This window comes from Rhipicephalus microplus, chromosome 8, assembly GCF_043290135.1.
Source record: "Rhipicephalus microplus isolate Deutch F79 chromosome 8, USDA_Rmic, whole genome shotgun sequence".
NCBI classification, from domain to species: Eukaryota; Metazoa; Arthropoda; class Arachnida; order Ixodida; family Ixodidae; genus Rhipicephalus; species Rhipicephalus microplus.
In genome coordinates, this window is record NC_134707.1 from 26,564,345 (window position 1) to 26,589,381 (window position 25,037).

Here is a 25,037-nt window from a genome sequence, read left to right on the forward strand (position 1 = left end):
GGCTACGCCAGTGTTACAGCTCGTAATATGACAACAATGGAAGCTCTCTCTGTCCCTATTGCGGAAGCGATTGAGAAGGCAGTGGAGAAGGCAATGGAGCGCATCGCTGGGAATATTTGTGAGTCCTTGGCCCAGATTCTATCGAACCAGATGGCTCAAATGTTGGGTACAGCGGAAAACAACCACAGTGCACCACGTAACATTAGTGACTCCTCGGAGTTTGCAAAGGAGTATGACTCTGCTACGCCACATCAGGCTACGGAAGCCCTTCACATTCGTGACTCCCATAAAATTTCAAAGAAGTATGGCTCCGATACGCCACAGCAACCTATGGTAGCTGCAGATTCAGTAGAGGAAGGTAGCGTATCTCAATGCGAGCTTACCAAGAAAGTGGAGGACTCAGACGAAATGGAGATGGATCCCCGATCGCTAAAGCGCTCGAGATCCCCTTTATACAAAAAAGGCATCGCACCTGTAGATTCAAAAACCAAAAAGTACCAGAAGAACACCCTGTCTAAAGCTGATTTTCTTAAAGAAAATATTCTAAACAAGGCCATCGCTGAGGCTATTTTAGAGCAAAAATAGGGTCACTTAAAATTCTTCATTGGAATTGCCGATCAATTCACTCTGCAGCAACTGATCTAATATATTTGGCATCGAAATTTTCTCCAGATATTATTGCACTGCAAGAAACTTGGCTTTCAATGCATCAGTTTTTTCAATTAAATAGATTCAGATCTTTCCGTCTAGACCGTCCATCGAAAGGTGGAGGTTTGGCATTTTTTATTAATAATAGAATAAGTCTCAAAGCAAAAATTGCGTATAGGCTCATGTCACCTGACAGTGAAATTCTCGCCTTAGAAATAACCTTACCAGGCTGCATGCCTTTTTTGGTAGTGAATGCATACTTTCCTAAAGGTGTAATAGATACTCGATGTTTAGACGCTGCAGTGACTTCTAGTTATCAAAATAAAATTATAATCGGCGATTTCAATTCTCATCATACGTGCTGGGGTTTCCGAACTGATCAATGCGGTAAGAGATTGTGGGAGTGGACAGCGGATAATAACTTGTGTTGCCTGAATTCAAGAACACCCACTTACATTAGTGATAGGTCTCGTTCAGCCTTAGATTTAAGCTTTGTGAGTTCATCACTCACTCGTTTGTCGTGGAGTGCGTGTGATTGTGCAACTAACAGTGATCATTTGCCAATATTATTCGAGATTGCTTGCCACGTTATAATGTCAGGCTCTCAGGCTCGAGTGTTTATTAATTACACCAAATTTAGGAAAGATTTAGAATCTGCTTTGGCAACTCATTCTGAAGAGCAAGAAGATACAAAAGCCATGAGACTAAGTGCACTGATCAAAAGAACATATAAAAATGCAGAATTCGTTGTGGAATCCGCAAAGAGCACAACCCACAGTCCGTGGTGGAACTCGGACTGTGCCCGGGATTTCCGACGAAGAAAGGCAGCTTGGAAAAAACTTATGTATAACCAGTGCCCTCAAAACTGGTCTGATTACAAGTATCACGCTGCAATTTTCAAACGCACGGTCTCCTTAGCTAAGGAACAATAGGATAGAAAACATTATGATTACCTTTCAAAAGCTTGTAACAAAAAGGCGCTGTTCAGGTTCATGAGATCACGTAAAATGATGCCATCTCAAAATAATATAGGGTTTGAGATTATGTCCTTGGAAGAAACAAAGAAATCCTTAGAAACCATGGCTAAAGGCCTGGAGTGTAGATTTAGATCAACTAAGCCTTACGATCCACAAAAACCAGCGTCAACGATTGAAGTTACTGAAGTTACAAAGGAAGAGTTAGCACAAGTGATACAAGGTTTGCCCTCGTCAGCTCCTGGTCCGGACGGAATCACAACTGCTATGATAAAAATATTATTCAAATTATCACCATGTGACCTACTAAACACTGTAAATTATTCGTTAAAATATGCCTGGATTCCGTATGAGTGGAAATTAGCTAAAATAGTGCCGATACAAAAAAGACAAGAATTCGGATATGTCATAGAAAACATTCGACCCATTTCTCTTACATCTAATATGGTGAAGCTCATCGAAAGAATGCTCAATAAAAGAGTTATAATATGGATGGAGGAAAATTCGATATTAATCCAAATCAAATTGGCTTCAGAACAGATTGTTCAATCTGGTGTGCACACGCAGATTTAGAAAGCCGCATTCAGCTTGCTCGCAAAATAAGACAACATGCGGCACTAGTGACATTGGATATTGCTAAGGCATACGATAGTGTAGAACATTCAGTATTATTAGACATATTAGAGAGCCACAATCTCCCAAAATATATATTGGCGTGGGTGAGGGAATTTTTGAGAGGAAGGGAGTTCTATTGCTTTAAGGATGATTGCGCATCGTCAAAGTGCAAACAAACACGTGGTGTCCCCCAAGGCGCTGTATTATCGCCAGTTCTATTTAACATCTTAATGAACACTATACCGCATTGCCAGGACGTGAAGGTGTTTGTATATGCTGACGATATTGCATTTTTCACGGCACATAGTGACATATATTCTTTATATCAAGCGCTACAGAGATATGTCAATATGCTGGAGAGATGGCTAGATGCAGTCTGCATGACCTTAAATGTAAATAAGAGTGCAGTATTGATATTCCCGTTATCCGATCCCATCTCAATTTCAATATGTTATAAACAAGAGCCCATTCCACAGGTGGAATCTCTTAAATATTTGGGAGTAACTTATAATGCCAACCTAAACTGGACTCCTCACATAGAAAGCATGGCATCTAAAGCACAACGCGCCTTAGGAATTCTTCGTAGACTGAGCAGCCGCCGATATGGTCTACGCAGAAGCACAATGGTGATGATCTATAAAATGTATATGCGACCAATCCTAGAATTCGGGTGCGTATTGTTCTCAGGTGGCCCTGCCTATAAAATAAAGCCTCTGGTTATGCTGGAACGAGAAGCCTTGAGATTGTGTCTAGGACTTCCGAGGTTTGTAAGAAACAATGTTTTGTATCAGGAAGCACGATTACCTACATTGCCTTGCCGTTTTCGTATCCTAACGGTTCAGACGTTTCTGAAATTTTATAGCTATGCGCCAAGACGATCTGAGTATGATTTTATAAATGACCCAGACAGCTTTTTTCTTGCCCATTGGCCACGCTTTCGAACACCTCAAATTGCTTTTGTCCAGAAACAACTAGATCGGTTAAATGTAAAAATTCGAGATGTGATTGCTGCGCAGGATACAAATCAAATTCTTAAGATTGAATTCGATGACATTTTTCCCTCTAAGGCCAAATTACAATCCTATAGGGTCTTAAATAGCCGACTGCAGGATTATCTTGCACATGCGGAAACGAATAACATTATAGCCACAGATGCTTCAATATTGAATGAAAAGATAGGTGTAGGTATATACTCACATTCGCTTGACTGGTCTTTTTCATTAAGATTACCGGATTTCACCCCAGGTTTTGAAGCTGAGTTGTTGGCAATAGTTCTAGCGCTGGGAAAGCTACCTTTGAATGCCGCTAATGCGATCATAATAACGGATTCCCTGTCAGTATGTACGTCGATTACGGCGTCAACAAAATCGATGGCCTTAAAGACGCTCCTTATGCTAGTTCCTCCTCAGCTGCAGCTACTGAAATTAGTATGGGTACCCGGTCATTGCGGCTTAGAAGTAAATGAAATCGCCGACTCTCTAGCACGAACAGCATTGGAAGGGCCAGTACTATCAGTCCTTCCCGAAGTGGCCACTATAACGGCGACAAGATACAGAAAGCTTGCGCTCAGTGCAGACGCTATGGAAGCAATATTGTCAACACCAGAATTTACTCACTTAAGATTTCTATGAAAAAGTCATTGGTGTCCTACAAAACAGTTGGAAACCATAATAACCAGATTTCGATGTCGTGTCCCCCCGTTAAATTTCTATTCACATAGGGCTGGTCTGGCGATATCACCACTATGCAACTTTTGTTCAGAATTGGAAACAATAGAGCACTATTTTTTATCATGTCGCCGATACAAATTGCTTAGGAAAACATTCTTAGCCCTCCCATTTGCTAGCCTGGGGTTGAATTTCACTATAGAAAACATACTTTCCTTCGGTGCTTACGATCTGAGCTTCAGCCACGAGAATGTTTTCTACGCAGTTTGCAAGTACCTGAATGAAAGTAAAAGAATTAAGCTTTTAATTGCGTGATTAATATTCATAAAAAATAATTCCAACGAACACGAGAGCATTGTTTAACTATCCTGATTCTTATTCAAGGTAATGAATAGTTGTCTTATCTGCACGAGTGACAAGCAACTATTGCACTCCATTCATTCTGACTAGGGTGTCTTTACTTTTTTCATTCTTTTTTTCTGGTGGGTGGTTTCGATATTTAAAAAAAAGGAAAAAAAAACTTACATAATTAAGTCATTGATTCTTGGCCAATCCCCCTGAGTGGGTACGAGCCATGTCTGTGGATTCATCATCATCACCATCATCATCATCATCTGCTCCGGTTCGGGTGAATTCCTGGCTGCAGATCTTGTTTTTTGCTCGCGACATTACTGGTGGAAGTGCTGGGTACGTGTACTTCGGCTGTGTCGGCCATCGTGGAGACAGCTACATCTCCCAGAGCAAAAAGCAGCCACCGCCTGCGTGGTTTACCCCCTGAATTTGGTCCCTTGACATCGACACCCAGAAAGATGGCAACTTCGATGACAAGCCAGGCGGTCCAAACCAGCGATGCCCATGGTTCTCTTCTCGCCCATGTTTTTCATGCGCCACAGACCCCAAAGCCGTTCCAAGGAGATATCTTCGAGGATGTTGATGACTGGCTTGACCACTTTGATCGGGTTTCCTGTATCAACGAATGGGACGATGTTCGCAAGCTGCGCAGAGTTTACTTTTACTTGGAGGATTCTGCGAAGACATGGTACGAGAACCACGAGGGCTCCTTTGCAACCTGGCAAGAGTTTAGCCGTCAGCTCCGTGACGCCTTTCGGAACACCGAGAGGAAGGAGAGGGCCGAACAAGCCATATCCTGCAGAAACCAGCGGCCGAACGAACGAGTATCCATGTTTGTCGAGGACATGCTTCGGCTCTTCAAGCGCGCGGACCCCGCCATGCCCGAGGAAAAGAAGGTGAGGCATTTGATGCGTGGAGTAAAATAACAGCTTTTCGCTGGGCTCGTGCGCAGTCCACCAACGACAGTCGCCCAGTTCATCAGTGAGGCGAACACAATGGAACGTACGCTGCAGCAGCGGTCATCACAATACGAACGCCAGATCCCGGCCACCGCATGCTCTATCGGCTCTGACAGCGAGAAACAGGCCCTCGCAGACTTCATTCGAAGTATTGTTCGGGACGAACTGCGACAGCTTCAGGCGGTGGGATCCCATCAACCTGTGTCTGCCCTCGCGGATGTAATCAGACAAGAAGTCCGGCAGGCCGTCACACCCCTGACCCCAATCACACCACCGATTCCCGAGGCGCCAGTCCTGACATACGCAGCGGCATTGCGATCCCCTGCGCCACCGGCTACAGATCCTGCTATGCGGCCCAGGTACTAGGCTATGCAGTCATTCCACACCACTGCTTCGAGCCCGCCTCACGGCTCAAGGTTCCCGAGCACACCCACCTATCTGCAGTCTACCTCAAGACAAAGTGGTAGCAAGGCAAGCACGTGGCGCACCTCGGATAACCGTCCGCTCTGCTATCACTGCGGCGAAGCGGGTCACGTATACAGGAACTGTCAATACCGGCAACTAAGTCTCCGCGGCTTCCATCCTGAAGCTCGATGCCCGCGCTACGGTGAGCGCCCCCGCGAAATCGAAGCCTATCTCACGGGCCAGCGAACACCTTCGACTGTTCAGCACAACCAGTCGAGATCACCGTTACCTCGCCGGTCTACGTCACCCAGTTTGCCCACATCGTCTTCCGCTCCTTTCAGGAGCCGGTCACCAAGTCCCCGCAGGGGAAACTAGGAACGGCGACTTTTGGGGGTGAAGTCGCGGCCCGGCGAACTGTAAAAGACCCTCATTCGACGCAACGACCAGACAAGGACCATTCCGGTTCTGCAGTGTTCTCTGACAGCAGAAAGATCGTTTCTGCCGAAATCGCCGTCTTCGTCGACAATCATGCTGTCAACGCCCTCGTCGACACCGGGGCCGACTATTCCGTAATGAGCGCCGCACTGGCATCTGAACTGAGGAAGGTTACCACACCATGGCAAGGACCGCAGTTGCGCACGGCAGGGGGTCATCTGGTGATGCCTACCGGTATGTGCACGGCACGCATTCGTATACGTACGTCGACATTTGCAGGCTCTTTCCTCGTATTGCGCGTGTGCTCTCGGCCAGTCATTCTAGGAATGGACTTCCTTCGTGAATACGGCGCCGTCATCGACCTCCGTGAATTACTTGTGTCGTTCGAGGATCCTTTTTGCGCTGCAACTGACAGTACACAATTCCGGAAAAGAGCACTTCGTGTTACCGACGATTCTCTGACTCTCCCACCTCGAAGCAGCCTCTTTGTCGAAGTAGAATTGGGACAGGACATGTCTGACGCGGTAATTGCAGAGGCCAATTTGTCTCTCCTTATTTCACGACAAATCTGTGTTGCCCGAGGAATCATTCAGCCTAGCAATAGGCATGTTCACCTGCTGGTCACGAACTTCAGCGACGAATATCGCCACCTAACGAGACACACTGCCATTGCATATTGTGAAGAACTTGCCGATGCCGATGGTTCGCCCACGTTAGCTTTATTTTCATCGAATGGCCACCCTGACGAGGCGTTCACGAGCCCTCTCGACGTAAACGAGAGACTACCTTCGTCTCTACGAGAAAGCCTTTTGCGTTTACTCGGCTCATTTCAAGACTGCTTTGCCACTACGTCAAGGGTTAAACAGACACCACCTGCTCAGCACCGTATCATCACGGAACCCACCGAGAGACCCATCCGACAACACGCCTATAGGGTGTCGCAAAAAGAGCAAGACGCTATACGTGACCAAGTCCAGCAGATGCTTCAGGACGACGTCATCCAGCCATCAACCAGTCCCTGGGCTTCACCAGTTGTGCTAGTAAAGAAGAAGGACGGTACGTTGCGTTTTTGCGTTGATTACCGTAAACTGAACAAGGTCACCAAAAAGGACGTTTATCCTCTACCCCGGATAGATGACTCGTTGGACCGTATACGCAACGCTAAATATTTTTCTTCCATGGATTTACGTAGCGGCTACTGGCAAATCGCAGTGGATGAGCGCGACCGCAAACAGACGGCGTTTATTAATCCCGACGGCCTGTACGAGTTTAAAGTGTTGCCTTTCGGTCTATGCTCAGCGCCAGCTACTTTCCAAAGAATGATGGATACGGTTCTCACAGGGCTCAAATGGCAATCATGTCTTGTTTACCTTGATGACGTCGTGGTCTTTGCAGACACGTTTGAACAACACGTCCAACGCCTTCAGGCAGTACTTCAGGCAATCAGAACAGCGGGGATTTCTCTCAAATTCGAGAAATGTCATTTTGGATATGAAGAACTGAAGTTCCTTGGTCACGTTGTGAGCCATGCCGGCATCCGCCCAGACCCGGAGAAAACCCGTGTTGTTGCCGCCTTTCCCGTGCCCACAAATAAGCGCGACCTACGCCGATTTCTGGGGCTCTGTGCGTATTACAGGCGCTTTGTCAAAAACTTTTAGAAGATTGCTGAACCCCTCAACAAGCTTACAAAAGACGGTGTCTCGTTTGTATGGGGTCCCGATCAGTGTCATGCGTTCGACACGCTCCGAAACCTCCTCCAGGCTCCGCCTGTACTGAGTCATTTTGACGAAAGCGCTGACACGGAATTACACACTGACGCCAGCAACGTTGGACTAGGAGCGGTATTAGTTCAGTGGCATAATGGCGTAGAGCGCGTGATCGCTTATGCGAGCAGAACGTTATCCCCAGCGGAGAAAAACTATTCTGCAACCGAGAAGGAATGCCTCGCTGTTGTCTGGGCCATAACAAAGTTCCACCCGTACTTGTATGGCCGCCCATTCAAGGTAGTTAGCGACCACCATTCCCTTTGTTGGCTCGCAAATCTCAAAGATCCCTCAGGTCGTCTAGCACGATGGAGCCTTCGGCTACAAGATTTCGATGTCACCATCGTCCACAAATCTGGGCGGAAACACACCGACGCCGACTGCCTCTCACGTGCACCGGTCGAAAATGCCAACACTGACCTTGAAGGCGATGACACTTTTCTTTCTGTCGTATCAGCAACCCGCTTAGCTGAGCAACAGCGTCACGACTCGGAGCTCATTCCGCTCATTGACTACCTGGAAGGACGCAATTCCCACCCTCCTCGAAGCTTTGCACGCTCGTTATCCTCCTTTTGTTACCGCGATGGAGTGCTTTACAAAAATGACTTTCATCCTACACAAGCTATGTATCTGCTTGTTGTGCCAACTACGCTTCGTGGTGATATTTTACGTGCGTGTCATGATGAGCCATCGTCCGGACACCTCGGCTATACGCGCACGCGGCAACGGATTCAACGCTCCTACTACTGGCCACGTCTCGCAAAGACTGTGAAGCATTACGTTCGCACATGTCGCGACTGTCAGCGACGTAAGGTTCCACCTTTACGACAAGCGGGACTACTGCAACCAATAGGCCCACCAAAGGCGCCCTTTCATCAGATTGGCATGGACTTGCTGGAGTCATTCCCCACGTCTTCGTCTGGAAACCGGTGGATCGTGGTCGCTACCGACTACTTAACACGCTACTCTGAAACGAAGGCGCTTCCAAAAGCAACCGCAGCAGATGTCGCCCAATTTTTCGTGAACAGCATCGTCTTACGTCACGGTGCTCCAGCTGTCGTCATAACTGATCGTGGGACAGCTTTCACCGCAGAGATGCTGCAGGAAGTCTTGCGATTAAGTGGCACGGAACATCGCAAAACAACGGCTTACCACCCGCAAGCAAACGGGCTGACTGAACGACTCAATAAGACAATTGCAGACATGCTGTCAATGTATGTGGACATCAATCACAAGAACTGGGACGCCACACTTCCCTACGTAACTTTTGCGTATAATACTGCTGTTCAAGAAAGTACCGGTTTCACCCCTTTTCGCTTAGTCCACGGTCGCGAGGTCACGACGATGCTCGACGCCATGCTCCTGCCCGACAACTTAGGAACATACCGCACCGATGCCGCCAAATTCGCGCAGTGTGCAGAAGAGGCCCGTCAAATTGCTCGTCACCGTATTCAACATCACCAAAGCGCAGACGCACGCCGCTACAATCTTCGTCACCGTGAAGTTACTTTCAAGCCCGGTGATGAAGTCTGGGTGTGGACCCCTATCCGACAACGTGGCCGTTCAGAAAAGCTTCTTCGCCGCTACTTCGGCCCTTACAAGGTCGTACGACGTCTCAGCGACGTAACATATGAGGTTCTCTCAGAAGGCACTTCGAGACGTTCCCGTTTCACCCCGCGAACTGAAGTCGTTCACGTTTCACGGCTGAAACCATACTTTTCGCGCTGTGAATCGCCAGAGAGTGACTGACTTTATTCGTCTCTCCCTTACATTCTTTCCTATTTTTCTTATTTCTCATTTAACTCTTGACTCCACAACCAACTATGTTATTCCGCCTTACGCCATTCATTTTGCTTGCATGGTAATTTTCATCTCATTTTCTTTTTTTTTGCCTTCATGTACAGCATCGAGACGATGCTTCTTGGGAGAGGGGGTAATGCCACCATTGATGAACGAGCCACTGTGGCTCATACCCGTTTTGGGCTACGAAGAAGAAGAGAACGTTTTGGTTGCTCCGGTTCGGGTGAACTCCTGACTGCAGATCTTGTTTTTTGCTCGCGACAATATAAATATTTCGCCATCTCCTCAAGTGTCTTCAAAACCAGCTCGTGTGCTTAGATTTTCAAACACCGAAAGGTTAGGTAAGTACCTTACTCAAGCAAAACAACCTTCCACAATACAATTTTTATCACAGTCACTATAACTTTCAGGGAGTCACCATTTGGGGTTTATACAGGTGACTATGCGAGCTCTTCGAAAGGCGCTGGATTTAGATGGGAGCAACGTTACTCTGCAGGCAATGTATGGCATCACCTCAAGCCATACAAACCCTAACAACTTTGAGAAAATGCGAGTCAGTTTGGCAGTCCAGCTCTTCAGTGAGGAAGTAACACATGGACTTCAGCTGCACAAAGCCAAGCTGGAACATGTGTGGTAGCACAGCAGGAATAATTCACTTTTCTGAGTAAGTATTGCATGATTTTATATTAACAGAATGTTGTGTTATTCTAAATTTTTGCGGTTTTAATAGCTGCGCACACAGCACAATGAAACATTGTTTTTTGCAGGACCACACATGGTGTCATAGAAGACATGACATTGCGCTTACCAGCTGAAGCACTTTGTCCACGCCACCTGTCCTCTTTGATGGCTCTCCGCATGCTCACTGGGCTCGACCGAAGAGAAGCCACCCTTCTTCATCGCTTATGGCTAGGAGTGGCATTTACAAAATCTTATTCTTTTGTCATAGGAATGGCGGACAACGCTCTCTGCGATGCCTGTCATTGCGAAGAGACGCTACACCACATCCTGTGCAGCTGTACGTTGTGTGACATTCAGATACAGTCACTGGCACCCGTTCTTGCGCGCATCGACAACAGCCAAATGTCTGTGGACACTATTCTGTCAAGTGCCCGAGAGAATACATGGCAACAGAAGGTGACAAAAGCTCTGTTGAAATTCCTACGCAACACGGATCTGAATAAGCGGCTGTAACAGCAATGTCACACACCGCGAAAGACAAGACTGGACTATGACTGAGTGTGCACTCGTGTGCTGCCTGTATCGATGACATGATACGCCTGGTAGCCGGTGGGAAAAGAACCCGGTTTATTGAACGTCAGCTGGTTATATGCGCTGAATGCCTGCGTATCAGGTACATCTCTACACAGTTTATGCGCATATCTTGCGCCACGTGTACGATACCTTGCCGAATGGGCTGTGTTTATCTCTCTTCCATTTTTCCTCTCTTTTTAATCTCTCCCATCTCCCTCCCATGCACAGGGTAGCAAACCGGCTGCCTATAGGCTAGTTAACCTCCCCGCCATTCTTTTCCTCCTATTTTCCTTCCTTCCTTGTCCCAACTCTCTGTCACCTGAGAAGCTAAACCGTTTTTGAACCTTTCCGTCAGAGCGGGAACGCCACACAAATGACCAAAGGGGCCTTTTGAGTCAATTTACCAGAATAGGTCTGCTAGTAACGCTATCCACTACATTGTCGCTGTTGAAGTATTTGACGGAAAACGCAGGTTTCAAGTATTTGATGACAAGCAGGCTGAAGCAAGACCCTGCTGGACATCTCTTTGGCATCGTTAGATTGTCGTCGGGATGCTATACCTACCCGACACCTCAGCAGTTCATTGCTGCAGTGAACTGTCTTTGCTTCAGCAAACTTGTGCACTCTGTTTCAAGTGGGATGTCTGAGCCCGCCCTTCTCAGTTCTCTCTTGAATGCAGACGCTGGCGAGATGAATACTTGCACTGTGAGGCAGAAGTTGATTGACAGGTTTTTAGATGATGGCAACCTAGATGCTGCAAATGCTTTGCTCCCAAATGCTGCGCCAGATCATTCTCCTGTTGTTGTGGCATCAAGCGACCATAGACTACTTTTCTACATTGCTGGTTACGTTGCAAGAAGGTGCATTCTTAAGAATAGTTGTGAAGAGTGCATTAACCATTCTTTTTCTCACCAGGGCAGTAGTTGATAATTTGAATATGGCTGAGCTTGTTCGCTTGAACAACGGCTGGTTACTTATTCTGCAAGCAAGCTATGTAAATTTGTGGCCGACCTCAAGGAGCCATTCGCAACGGGATTTAGCCCTTGAAAGTTGCGCTCTGAAAGAGTGCTTGATGTGTTACACCTTGTCAAAAAAGCAGCAAACTGCACTTGAATGCCCAGAACATGAGGAAGCCATAGCTGCTGAAATAACGAAATTTACCTAATGACACCCGGGTATTTCTTTACAAACAGTAATATTTGAGCTAACGACAAAAGGCGGAAGGCATTAAAGCATTTGAAGTTAAGTAGGTGCTAAATGAGTGTACTTGAAGGCTATTTATCATCATGGTCAAGATCATTCTTGTCGTTATTTGTAGTGAAGCAAGTTGTCAATAAATTCTTGAAGTGTGATTTCATATGAACATCGATGCGGTGTCGTTTTTCAATATTACACCAAATTCAAACAGCCATTATTGTCAAAAAACCTTCGTGGCCGTAACCCTGTTGTTTTAAGCAATGAAAATGATCTGACTGAGCAAGTATGGGCAAACTTTGTGCCCAATCGGTGATTAGGTAGGAGAGGAGACTCGCGGTCAGGCCTATTAGCTTGCATGCCATCACAAATATCCATAGTTTTGTGGTAGCATTTATAAAGAAAATTACTCGCCAAATTAAAATTTCACCGAGAATGGAAAAAAAATTAGCAAGCAGTGTTCTTCGCCAGTTAATAGTGACGTGACTTTGGTACGTGTCTTTTAAACAGTTAACGGCGCTGGCCATCAAAATTCCTTGGCTTTGACTGAAAAGAAGGATGTAATATTCAAATAGAACCGATAAATGAGCAAGAAAACTTCAAATAACAAGTGAAAAAAAATAAGCGAGATCTCGTTCTATGAAAAGTTGCGAGGGTGCCAGCTCGTAGCGTTAAATATGAAAACGAGTCACTCGCGCCTCGCTGTTCGCGCCAGTAGAAGTGTTGTACTTGCTCTAGTGCTCTAGATGTGTTCTTTAGTGTGATGGGAGTCGACAGACTGACATACAGATGGACGGACGGATGAACCAATGGACGAATGGATGTTCGCTGCACTCATCATCATTCACTCCGGGGATATTGGCCTCGTGGGCATAGCGTGGCGCGACCTAGGTTGTGGCGTCACTCATAGGAAGCCGAGATGTGTCGCCTGTTAGAGCGCCACCTTTCATGAAGTTCTGCCACCACGCGTTTTCATTGCGGACGCTGCGACTGCTTTCCGTAGTAATGAAACTCACTACTGTAGGAAGGGCAAGCAAACAACAAATTTGTTCCCCCGAGGGCACCCCGTGTTTAATTTGCATGGTAAAATTGTGACGAAGAGACGGTATAGGGGGGTGTCAGCTGTTGTGTCACGAAATATAACCTGCTGATATATCATTGAATACTTTTCCGTAAAAATCATCACAGCTTATATAAAACAAGCAAGTGAACTGGCAGCCACGAGCTAAACGTGCCACCGAATAGTACTACTCGCCGTGCATGCGATGCACATGCACTGCTGTGAACAAACACGTGAAAATTGCGAGCGGAGTGAATCGCGTCAGATGCGTAGAAATGCTGGTGGTATCTGCACAGGGACGATCAACTGCTTGTTTTCGTTGTATTACGATATGGTTGACGATAATCGCTGTGTAGTTTTTGTTTTTTTATTATACTGATACGTTTACTTTTCGCTTTGGTTTTCCGAGTTCGGCAACGTTTTGATAGTAATCTTCAGCGCTTTTGATGCGAGCGCAAACACGGTAAACAGTTTGTTTCATAAACTATGAAACAATTTCTCACTCACAGCTCTCTTTAGCTTTCTGATTGTTTTTGTTTTTTTAAGTTCCGCATCGTTTATGCTTCGTCTTGGGCTACACTCGTCGGCAACGTTTCGAACTTATTTTTCACCGTGGGAGATATTTGAGACGCGAGTGTTTTCATTTTACACCCAGTTTTTTTATTTGCAGCAGCGCTGGTTCTCGAACTCGCTTCTTTCGTGAAATTTAGCCCATTCGTGAAAATTAGGCCACATTCGTGAAAGTTAGCCCTGTCAGAGCCGGGGCAGTGAAGAAATTGATCGCTAAGGTTGCGGCTTTAGAGAGTTGGTTCATGCTTAATAGGAAGAAAACTGCAAAATTCAGACAGAAGATGAAGACAAGACATGAGCGCTGTACCATGAGGGACAGCTGCCATTTGAAGTATTTTCTTATATCTCATATCTTAAGGGCATTTGTGGTCATGATCCACGAAACATATATCGCTACCAATTTCCAAGGCAACTAAAATCGGTGAAAGCCGTACGTTGTGAAATTGTGAAATTCATGCAGTTTTTGTTCCACAGGTATATTTCAACGCGTGGTATGCCCAACGAAAAAAAAATTCATGAAACTGGACATGTTTGGGCAGCTCGTGAATATACCTTATAAATGATAAAATATGAACAAATTGGTGGGCTGCGCTAGTAGTGATGTGTAGGTAGCAGGTCACTAGCGAACCGCATGTGATGCGCTGGCCTCGTGTTTGAGGCACCTGATTTACAGTGAGTCTTTCGTTCTCTACCATAAATTCATTGGCAAACGTCACGGATAAGCTGCTGAGAACGCTCGTGAGCACATGTCAGCTTAGCAAACATCTTTATTTTGTTGGCATACATAAAATCCTCGGGACGGAAGGGCTTGCTGCAGACCCGCAAGTAAGAGTTAGCCTCTTTTAACGTTTCCGGCTTTACCGGCCAGCCGCATATGTGTCTAGTACTGCGGCATCGAGCATTAAACCGAACTGAACCAGCTTGCGTGTGACTTTGCAATACTTTTGCGGTGTTATTTCTCCAAGTGTAAAAAGATTGGGTGAGTTGGTTCATCGTACTCTGATGGGAAGACCCCGCAACTGTTGGTATAAGTTTATTACTTGACCTTGGTCATCAACTGGCACAGCACGTTATGGGGGAAAAAATGGCTCAGTGGACAGTCCTCTTGTTCCCCTTGTGTCAACCCCATTGGCCATTTCTTATTTTTTCGTAATGCGCTATATCCTGGTTGAAGTACGATAATATCGCCAGATGGCAAAATTAGGCTTCACACGTTGCAGTTGAACTTTGCGCACCACGATTCAAACAGAATGTCGCATCCCACGACAACTACGCAGCAAGGCAAGCGGGTGCATGCTCTCTGTGGCGTCAAAAGCGGCCGCAGCGCCGGCCTCTAAAGTAAAGGCACTCGCGGCCAATATCACGTTTTTACCACGAATCGCAGCGAGACTAATCTGCCGGCGTTTCACCTGCGTTTGTATCTCGCGTTTTTCTCGTCGTTCAAAAGCCATTCGCGCGGTAGTGCTCATAAAGATCAATTATTCTTCCGCGTGACGGGCAGACGCCACCGCTAGTAGCACCGTGCGAAATGACCGGACGGACGCCGGTCACCGCGAGTATGAAGCAATAAATGCTTTACCCTTAAAAACACAATTTTCTTCAATAATACTATAATCTATTCTGGCGTAAAAAAGAAGTAATACCTATCAGGTTAACTGTTCCCATTTTAAGAACCATGATAATGTGTTCTTATGCGCGTTCTGACATGTTGTGGTGTAACAGCAGACTAGACTGGTGTGTTCTGATGGAAAGACCAGCTGGGAGTCCTGTGTTCTGGTGGAATTACTAGTGTGTTGTGTTCTACTGAGAAAATTGACCCAACGTGGTGTGTTCTGGTGGGACGTGTTTTGGTGGGATGTCTTCTTCTGGGAAAACGGCTCGTGTGTTCTGGTTGGTACACAGACCCAGTGTGGTGTGTTATGGTGGGATAAGTTCCGGTTCAATGTGTTCTGGTCGGCTCAAGAAATATATTTGGCTCTTGGGGCTTACTTGGACTAAAGATTTTCTGCAATTGAATGCACTCGGACTCGCACTTCCTGATATTCACCTCAACCGGAGTCGCTCGGACTCAAACTCGCCAAAATATTATACTCAGCTGGACTCACTCAGACTCACCGCTCGTTCAGAGACTGAGGGAGTTGACTCATGAGTATCTTCAAATTATAATCAGTTTTTCCAACCACAGTGTCAATGCTCCTTAGTTTTCTTGGCATTTAGGGTTGACAGTTTCCACACATTGGAGTAATGAAACTTATGTAACATCTTAGTTCAAATTTTAAAGTTTTGTAGCCCTGTATCTGCAAGACAACTCATATAGCAGACCTTATGACGATGAAATAGCTCAGCTCTCTTGATCTACAAACTCTGCATCTGAGATGCAACCAAAATTGCTGTTGGAGCCGCCACATGTCCACTCACCTTTCATTGTTTAAGTGCAAAACGTTCAACCTATATACAGCAACATGGAGAGTGCTGCAAGAATCTGAAGTGTTACTTTCCCCTAGTGACGTGCGTCACACTGTTTAGACATCACTATCATACCGTCATCCCGGTATTGAAACCAGAAGTGTTTTTTAAGCATGTGGTATTAAAATACATTGAATGCGCTCTCGAAACTGTACATTTTTTGGAAACCGGAACATTTATTAGAAGCAACAATAAAAAAAATTGCTGAAATATTTAGTACTCTTTCAACACCAATATTAACCTTATTCGGAGTCCTCTGTGGCCACTTCTGGTCTCGCACCTTCAAATACGGGTTATCAGTGGCAATCCAGTAAGCAAATTTTTATTGAAAGACAGTTCAGTCTAGATATTATTATCAACAACGTCCGATTGAAGAGATTGCGGGCTGAGGTTAAAGTAACCCATTTCCGTAATTTATGCCTTTGATCCATAAATATTCGAGTAGAGTATAAGATCCAATGAATTGAAGTATGAGGGTTGACACAAGTATGAACATGAGCTGACATAAGGTTGGTAGTAATGAATACACAAGTTAGTAGGCCATAAATTGGGAAGAAAGTGCAGCTGATGCAGGCTCACTCAAAAAATAGTTTTGTTCCTATCGATCACTGGAACTCTTCACTGATTTTTTATCAAGCTACCATACGACTAAAACTTACTCAAATAATACACATCCAAACTAACTCCATTTCTGACTTACTACTTGATGTGAAAACCAAGTAATTGACTCATGAGTAAGCTTGCTGACCAAAGTATATTCATCTCTGATACGTGGTATTATTTGGCACAAACCACATCCTCATGGGCGACAACGCCACTAGCCTGGCCAGATGATTTCCAGATCATTGGAGAACACAAGACCGCCCGGCAATTTACTGCGTACATGAAAGCTCTAAACACTCAATATTATTTGCTCAGGCCAAAGAGTAAATTTTGTTTGTGTGCAGGTTTTTGTACGTATTCATATATAGCCATATTCATATTCATATATAACGTTTCGTGCTTGCTTGGCCACCTGAATTTGCTCAGTTGTACGATGCAACGATGCTCGGAATGGCGTCATCTTGTGACTCAAGTAACATGACGTCAAGATGGTTTCAAAGTTAGGTGGCCCGTGAAATCATGGTGGTTTGAGATGTTTCTCATAACGTGACAATGTTTCGCATAATTCTTCATGCCGGCACAGATGGTCTTGTTCTGTGTTTGACGAGGCACATTTGAAAATTCTACCTTAAACTTGATTTGTTTTCTGGTACAGACTAATGAGAAAATTCACGCCATCTTCCCAAAGGAAACCCTGATGGGATGCAAAGCAGCAGTGTAACGTACGGGTTGCGTGATGGGCTGAATGGCGCCGACGCACGTGTGGTAGTTAGCGCTGAAAAGTTGTTTGAAGCGATAGCAAGGTTAGGCCGGGGTTGTTTTGGCAGGCGAAGGAGCGTGGTCTTCCGGCACCTTCTCCATCGCAGATAAACGAGCTGAAAGAGTGTTACCGCTCGTTGTCGCTCGAGCTTTGCGAGTGGTGGAGAGGGTAAGGCGAGAGAGGAGATACTTAGACATGTTTCAAGGCGTACTTCAAGCGCGTGTCAGGTTTATTGCCTGTGAACCGATGAGTCGGTAGTGTAGCGATCGGTGGTCGCGGTAGTAGAACAAGCGGCGGTAGCGGCAAGTGTTTCGTGAAAATGGACGAAGCGGCAGCTGCGGGTACTGCGGCGAGCCCATGGCAGATGCGGGAGAGGGTGACGTCAATGCTCACTGCGAGGGGAGCGTGACGTCAATGCGCAGCTACACCGCGATCTACTTGGCACCACTCCAACACCTGTGGGAAGGTAAGCGCGTTTCGGTGCGTTCGTTCGGACGCACGGAGAGACAGCGTTACAAAGGCTAGTAGTCTAAGGGCTGCTTCGGATCTAACACGTGCCCCGGCTCTAAAATCTGACGTTGTAGCTCCTTGACCAAACGGCTATTATAGCTCCTGGACCATGTTACATATGTCATGGAGGAAGTATTTTAAAGACATGTCATAATTTTCATGTATTGAACAGTCATTGTTGTTTGTCACACAATCTTTTGAAGCCATGTCAATTTTCGCACTCGTGAACTTAATCAATCGGCAGCGACAGCATGAAGGCCTACGCCGTCAGTGCGATAAACCCTATAGATACCTTTTTCATGCCCTAATTCCACCATCAAATGTGTTGTGCATATTATTTATAGCCCGAACTATTTGTTACCAACATTTTTACCAACTATAAAGGGGAAAGTCAGCGGAATGACCGCACATCGTACCTAAAGTGATTCCTATCTGCGTGCCAGGCAATTCCAGTGAACGTTAACGTTTGAACCAATTTGCTGTCCACAAAAACAGTGTCTTCACCCTGTTTCGTAGGACCACATCAAGACGCCCTAAGTGTTCCTGAAATATGAGTATGACGACGCCGTTCAAGACCGGCTACAACGAGCAGTGTAAACCATGTCAGGCTATGCTTGTGATGTGCCCCGGACAAGTCTGAGCTCCTTGTCTTTTACTGCCACAGTTAGAATCCCCCGCCTCACATCAATGTACTCTTCGTAGGAACACCTATTCTTCAGGTTGAGTGAGCCCGCATCCTCGGACTTCACGTTCAAGAAGGCGGCAGTTCAAGACACACAGTATCCTAACTCATGCGGAGCAGATCATTGCACTGTTCAACGCGTAAGTAATCGTTCGCTCGAGACTCGGGGAGCGGGACGACCAATGGCTAGTAGATGCGTTAATGATAAACTGCTACAGTCATTGCCATCTCTTTCACCAGTTAACGCAACGTTACCAGTTAAGACAACTTTCACCAGTTAAGACAACGTGAACGGGTGGATACGTTATCAGTAAGACCATCAAGGTCACGCCGGAGGGACCGCACTATAATTCTATCGAGCGCCTTTTGTCACCAAGAGTTCACAATACCATCGATAAAGTGGTCGAAGCCCAGTGGATTAGTCAGCGTCAAGGCCTTCCTCTCACCCCAACGCGCATAAGAGTACTCCACCATCTGGGTAATCCAGTTCCCCCTGCACATCCCGAAACGCAGGGAGCTGCCGTGCCACTCCAAATAGCTCGCATACTTTGGTGCATCTCCTGCCATGCACTATGCACTCCGAGCATAACACATAACAACGGTCGTTGGCGGGCACGAGTGGCACACCTGAATTGCACTGTCAGCGAAGTAGAGGCGAATATGGTGTACTACACGGGTGCGGATCGCATGACAAATGGAAGTTGTGGCAAGCAGCGCCCATATGATAGTAAAAGCTGCATCGATATTCTCGCCCCATTTTCAGCCACCGACTCTGATGAAATCCCAGAGGTTACCTTGGCCATCGAATATCGAATACACCTTGAGCTTCTCCACGAAAACACAGTACATATTCGCCGATTAGCAAGCAGAATGTCGGGCTTTCGCAACAGGTCAAGGCATTCCCAAAACACCATATGCCACTCTTTTACGTACATCAAAAGTTACTTCACACAGCAGCCACATCATACACCTGGTCTGGCTTGGTCATGTCTCACTGCCGGTTAATGAACGCGATCATGCGGCCGCTCGAGAACTCTCTCCGAGCAGCTCCGCGCAGTGAGATGGCCAACACTGAACTAGGCTGACCACTTCTCACATATCAGGAAGTCACAAAATAAGACGCGTGCCAACAACAGTGGTACCACATTCCACCCGAGTCCCTCACACGAGAAGAGGCTGCCGTACTTCGCCGGTTGCAGACTCGAGCTGTTCCAAATAAGCACTTCATTCATAAAACATATCTGGCTCGTATAGCGACGACTGTCCAGGATGTGGTGCTGTCCCAACAACCTTTCACGCCACCGAAGAGTGCACCGCCGCCTACTTTCCTCCCCTCCCAATGATCCTTCCGTCCACCCGTACCCGAATAGAGTCTGAAAACAACCCACACGACGGCACCCCTGAGGCCTGCAGGGTGCTCGTTCAATGGGCCTGGACTGTCGCAGAGTTGGTCATGATTGTCTCGCATTAAGGGCTCTCCCCCTTTTGATGCCGTTAAACAAAAGATTCATCATCTTCATCATCATCATCATCATCATCATCATCATCATCATCATAATCATCAAATGGAACTGTGGGTACAGTGCAAAAAAAAAAGCTTGTACAAGCAAGCAATGCACGACATGTAATTTGAGGCGAATCTTCTGAGTTCCTTTAAGACTACCTAAATGAGCTAAATTTTGGTACATACTTACTATCAAAGCGATGGAGAACATACACAATCATTTTAGTTAGATATTTTTCTTATGGTCAGTGGTACCAAGCTTGCTTTGTCAGGGACGAATAACCCCATTGATTTTCACCTTTTTACTTGCATTTTCTCTTCGTACCTCACTTTCTGTGTATTACACTATTTTATTCCACAACATCGATTGTTCTGTTGATGGTTGCCTCCCGTTTGTATATACTTGCGTATGGAGACACGTGCAGGTCAGCTTTCGTGGTTTACAACTGAAGGCAAAAAAAACTCTAGCAGCAACACATTTTGCGATTTACTTTTATGATGACGTGTTATGACCCTGTAACACGGCACCTGTGTGTCATCTGCTGCCTATGACATTAGGTGTTTATGTAGTTTTTGTGGCTGCTACACGTGCATAGTGAATGGCATTCACACATAATGACGTTGGCCCATCGATGGTGTTCACCAAACTCATGGAAGCTCGACATGCGTAATCTCGTCAACAAGCGCTACACAATGGATTACAAAATCGACCCCTTACAGCAAGTTCAAACGATGTTCAGATGTTTATTAAAGGTCGCTGTTAACATTCCTTTGAATTTCTAAGGTACAACGTGATAGTGAAAGCAATTTGTGCGGCATTACCCTTTCCCAGACTCTGATCCCCCAGTGTAGGGTAGCCAACCAGATGTCTTTCTGATTAACCTCCCTGCCTCCTCCCTTTTTTTGCTTCCTTCCTTCCTGATTTGATGCGATAGCGCCTCCTGTCTGCGCTGTTTACAAACGCTGGCTCTTGTTTTGGTGTAGCGTTGCTGCATTAGACTCACTAATAAAATACCTACACACGTACTGGACACTACTTTAGGGAGAGTCTTCTTAAAATAACTGTCGTGTTTCTGTGAAGCACCACAGTTCTCTGTTGATAACCAACAATGTCGAAGCCCAAAGAGCAGCCAATGTAATCAAATTAGCGTGTAGGCTCTGCTCCAAATTCATCATCTGTAATGTTTTTTAATAGCAAGCTTGAGGTGGTTTAGTCGTTAATGGTGCTTCATTCGTACCTGCTGAAGAGTAACTGACATTCGTTTCCGCTGTTCATCATTCATCAGGGCCACAAAATCAGGAACGCTTTCACGGTTTCAAATACTGCCGACTACAACAGGCGAACAGCTTTAAGCTAGTCTTCCTTTGAATATGTACGACGATTTATTTTGGTACTGATGCTAACTTGTCGTGTTGCAGTAAAATGTGAACCTGCTGGACATTGTTATGTATATAAAAATGTGCGATCTGTAACTTTTTGGTGTTATAGCAGCCTGCCGATTAACATTGGTATCAATTGCGAATATCCTTTGGCATAGCCTTGTGGACCCGGAATGCAAGATTGCAATGACATTCTTTGCGAATGTCACTCGCGGTGAATTACATTACATTACACGTGCCGTTTGACTGGTGTATTAGCTTTTGCTAGTCAAAACAGGTACATTCGGTCTTCAAAGCCTCGTTTAGAATGACGCGTGGCGATGACAAACGAGGATTATGGGGCATCGAGGTGTTCATGGCGTTTACTCTGCGTGTCTGGAATATGAATTTTGCTTCTCCCTTCATGCTACACGGCCCGTGCTGTGGTCAGTGACTCTGCTAAGCTTCATATTTAAGGTTGACATGGTTCTTCACCAGGCCCACGCGAAGCATTAACATCAGAGCTACATTATCATGCTTTATCGTGCCACCAGCGGTGAAAATGCGAATGATTCGCTTTTCCGACACATTAAATAGCACGTATTAAGTACTCTAGCCTTTCTGCTTCATACGCCAACTAAGACAATCAATAAAATTGAACGTTCTTGTACAGTTCTCTAAGTCCGTGGTGATTCACAGCAGAGCAGTAGCATCCACTGCAACGTTTCTTAGCAGCACGCAATGTTGTCGCATTTGCTTCTGTATTAACACTAAATTGCTTTATGCCGGGGTCCACGAAGACTTCACTGATGCACTTCCGTCATAGATATGACGTTGTTCAAATTGATACGCACGCTCTGGAAAGAAAGATACAAAACTACAAGAATCACCGCCATATCCACAACGTGAATGATACAGAAGCTTGCTCGGGGTAGATTGGGTTACCTGCGAAATCTCTGTCCACATCTGCTACCATCATACATAGAGGGGCTACCTTTTTATATACCCTAGGTTATCACCGCAGGGTCCTTGCGGTGAGCCTGAGTTGTTTCCCACGGCATGACAATAACCCCTTTTCCGTGTCCTTTCCTCTCTGAAGTCTGACATGGCAGAATTAACCTATAATAGAATTTTCACGTGTACATTGTCTTTGACTGCAGCTTAGGGACAAGCGAACGGAAAATGAACGTGATTTTAAATCTGGTTTTGCAAATCATCATCGATTCGCAGAGTTTTTTTTCTCGTTTCGGTCAGCAAAGCCGGCTTCATGAAACTTCTTCTGCCACCTCAAATCATTGCCAACACATACTCTAGAGGATAAGTTTATCAACTAGCTGAAACGCTCTCGGTAATTGGCATAACAGACGCACGCTGATGCAGTTATTAGGATGTAGCTGTATTGCTTTAGTATGGTGGTCCATTGCCCTAATAATGACGCTTTGGTGTCTTGCCTAAACCAAAAAGAAAAGCAAATTTGAAGTCCATAATGGCGTATATTCATGCAGCAGTTGCCGCAACGGCTATACGCCACAAACGGCCAATAAACAGGCTATCCCTTTTTTAACGCCAACAGATAAAGAAGCCATTTAATGCGGCAGGCCTCGTTGAGCACCTTTTGCGAATATCACAGCGTTGCGCACCGTGTAGCTGCTTCGATTCGGAAAACCATTCCCGTACCCTTTGTCTTCAGGGCATGTCGTACACTCCTCAAACGGGAGGTGACGTGACCTTGACCATGGGCATCATTACACAGCATATATTTGATTGATTGTCCCTGTCCACTAAAATACGGCTCTTTGGCCAGACGATGATGCAGTTCTGGCACTTTCGACTGAGCAGTCCGGATTTTCATTTTCCTGTGCTGCCCTCTGGTAAGCTGCTAGAGCCCGGAAACAAGCCCTGCTATCACAGCGAAAGCCTGGGAGATGAAATAGCGTCTCGCGATAATACCGCTAAAGGAAGGGTATGCGGGTATGCACGTTATAGTTCACCAGTGCCTTCCTAGTCCTCGCCCCCCGCCACATCTTTGCGGAGCTATGACTCGAGCGACACGTAAAGGGAGGCTTTCTTATTTTTAGGCTGCGCACCAATGACGTAATCGCTTAGGTCCTGCTACGTTTCCGAAGTGGAGGTAGTCAAAACCGAGAGCAGGATCAAAAGGCCGAGTGACAAATTGAAACCAGTCCTAGCGAGTTGTTGCTATACTCTGTAAATTCCTGATTGCAGCACTTATTCGCAAAGTTCTCGCCGCCGCATGTTCATATTGTGAAAAAAAAAAATGCGCAGTTATTTCTGCCTGAAGAACTTTTGACCATGAAATTGTCCACTGACGTTTTAAAGCTGCGAGTTCATTATGAACAATGACATGAAGTACCGCTAAAAGGTTTTACCAGGAGAAAGTGCAAACTTAATTTAACTGATTTTCATTTTATCATTGGTTTGGTGGGTATGGTGTATAGAAATGCCAAATTTACATTTGTTTGTAGGTATTGTCCGGTGCATCAAAAGGCAACCACAAGCGAATGGAGCACCAACAATGGAACTCGGACTAATAGATTATTTAAATCGGCAAGTTAAAAAAAAATAGAGGACGGGCCAAGCACATACCAAGGGTGTTTCCTTTCCGCTATTGTGAGACCTGGGGAGGGATGACGCATGTAGTGTGTGCTCATGTTTTTCAATAGCAAAAGCACTACCAGTAGGCAATGAAAGACAGTAAAAAAGAAAATGGGCCTTACCGAGATAATGTGCCACGTAATTTAGGGAAAGATTTCTTTAAGGAGGCACTAGTTGTGTCAAGCGTGAAAGTGCGCGTGCAGGAAGGGAATGTGTTTCAACTGCACTAATGTCGGAAAACTGCGTCGGGATGCATCTTCGTCTTCCTTTGATGCCCGGTTTCAGTTCCCTACAACATGTGGGAGGGGCCGCTTTCGCCCTACTTGCGTTGTCGGCAATTATTTCAGCTAACAGTCGCCTTCTTCCTATTTGAGACAGGGAAGCCCATTGCAAACTAGTAACAGCACTTCAGGCGAGTACAACTGTCTCGACTGTCTGGTATAACAAAATACCTGCCTGGTGTAACAAAATACCTGGTGTAACAAAATACTTACAAACAAGAGAATATAGACACGATGCAACACACAGCACTGCAATACTCGCACAGATCACGAATCGCCGAAGGAAAAATGGTGGATCCGACGTACAGTGGGAATCGAGGATATGCGAAGCACGAATGAGAAATGCTGATTTGTCACTTTAAAATCAGCACAACGTTACGAACTGGAGGTAAATGATGCCGTATTGACTTCCGTGCCATGATTATTATGTTTGGATGTGTCGTTTAGTTTCGTCATCAATTCACGTCCCGTGAACCCAAACTTAATCTATTTGGAACTAGCGTAACGGAAGTGAGCACACTATGAGCGTGGTATGTTGTCATGCTCTTACATGACACGCGT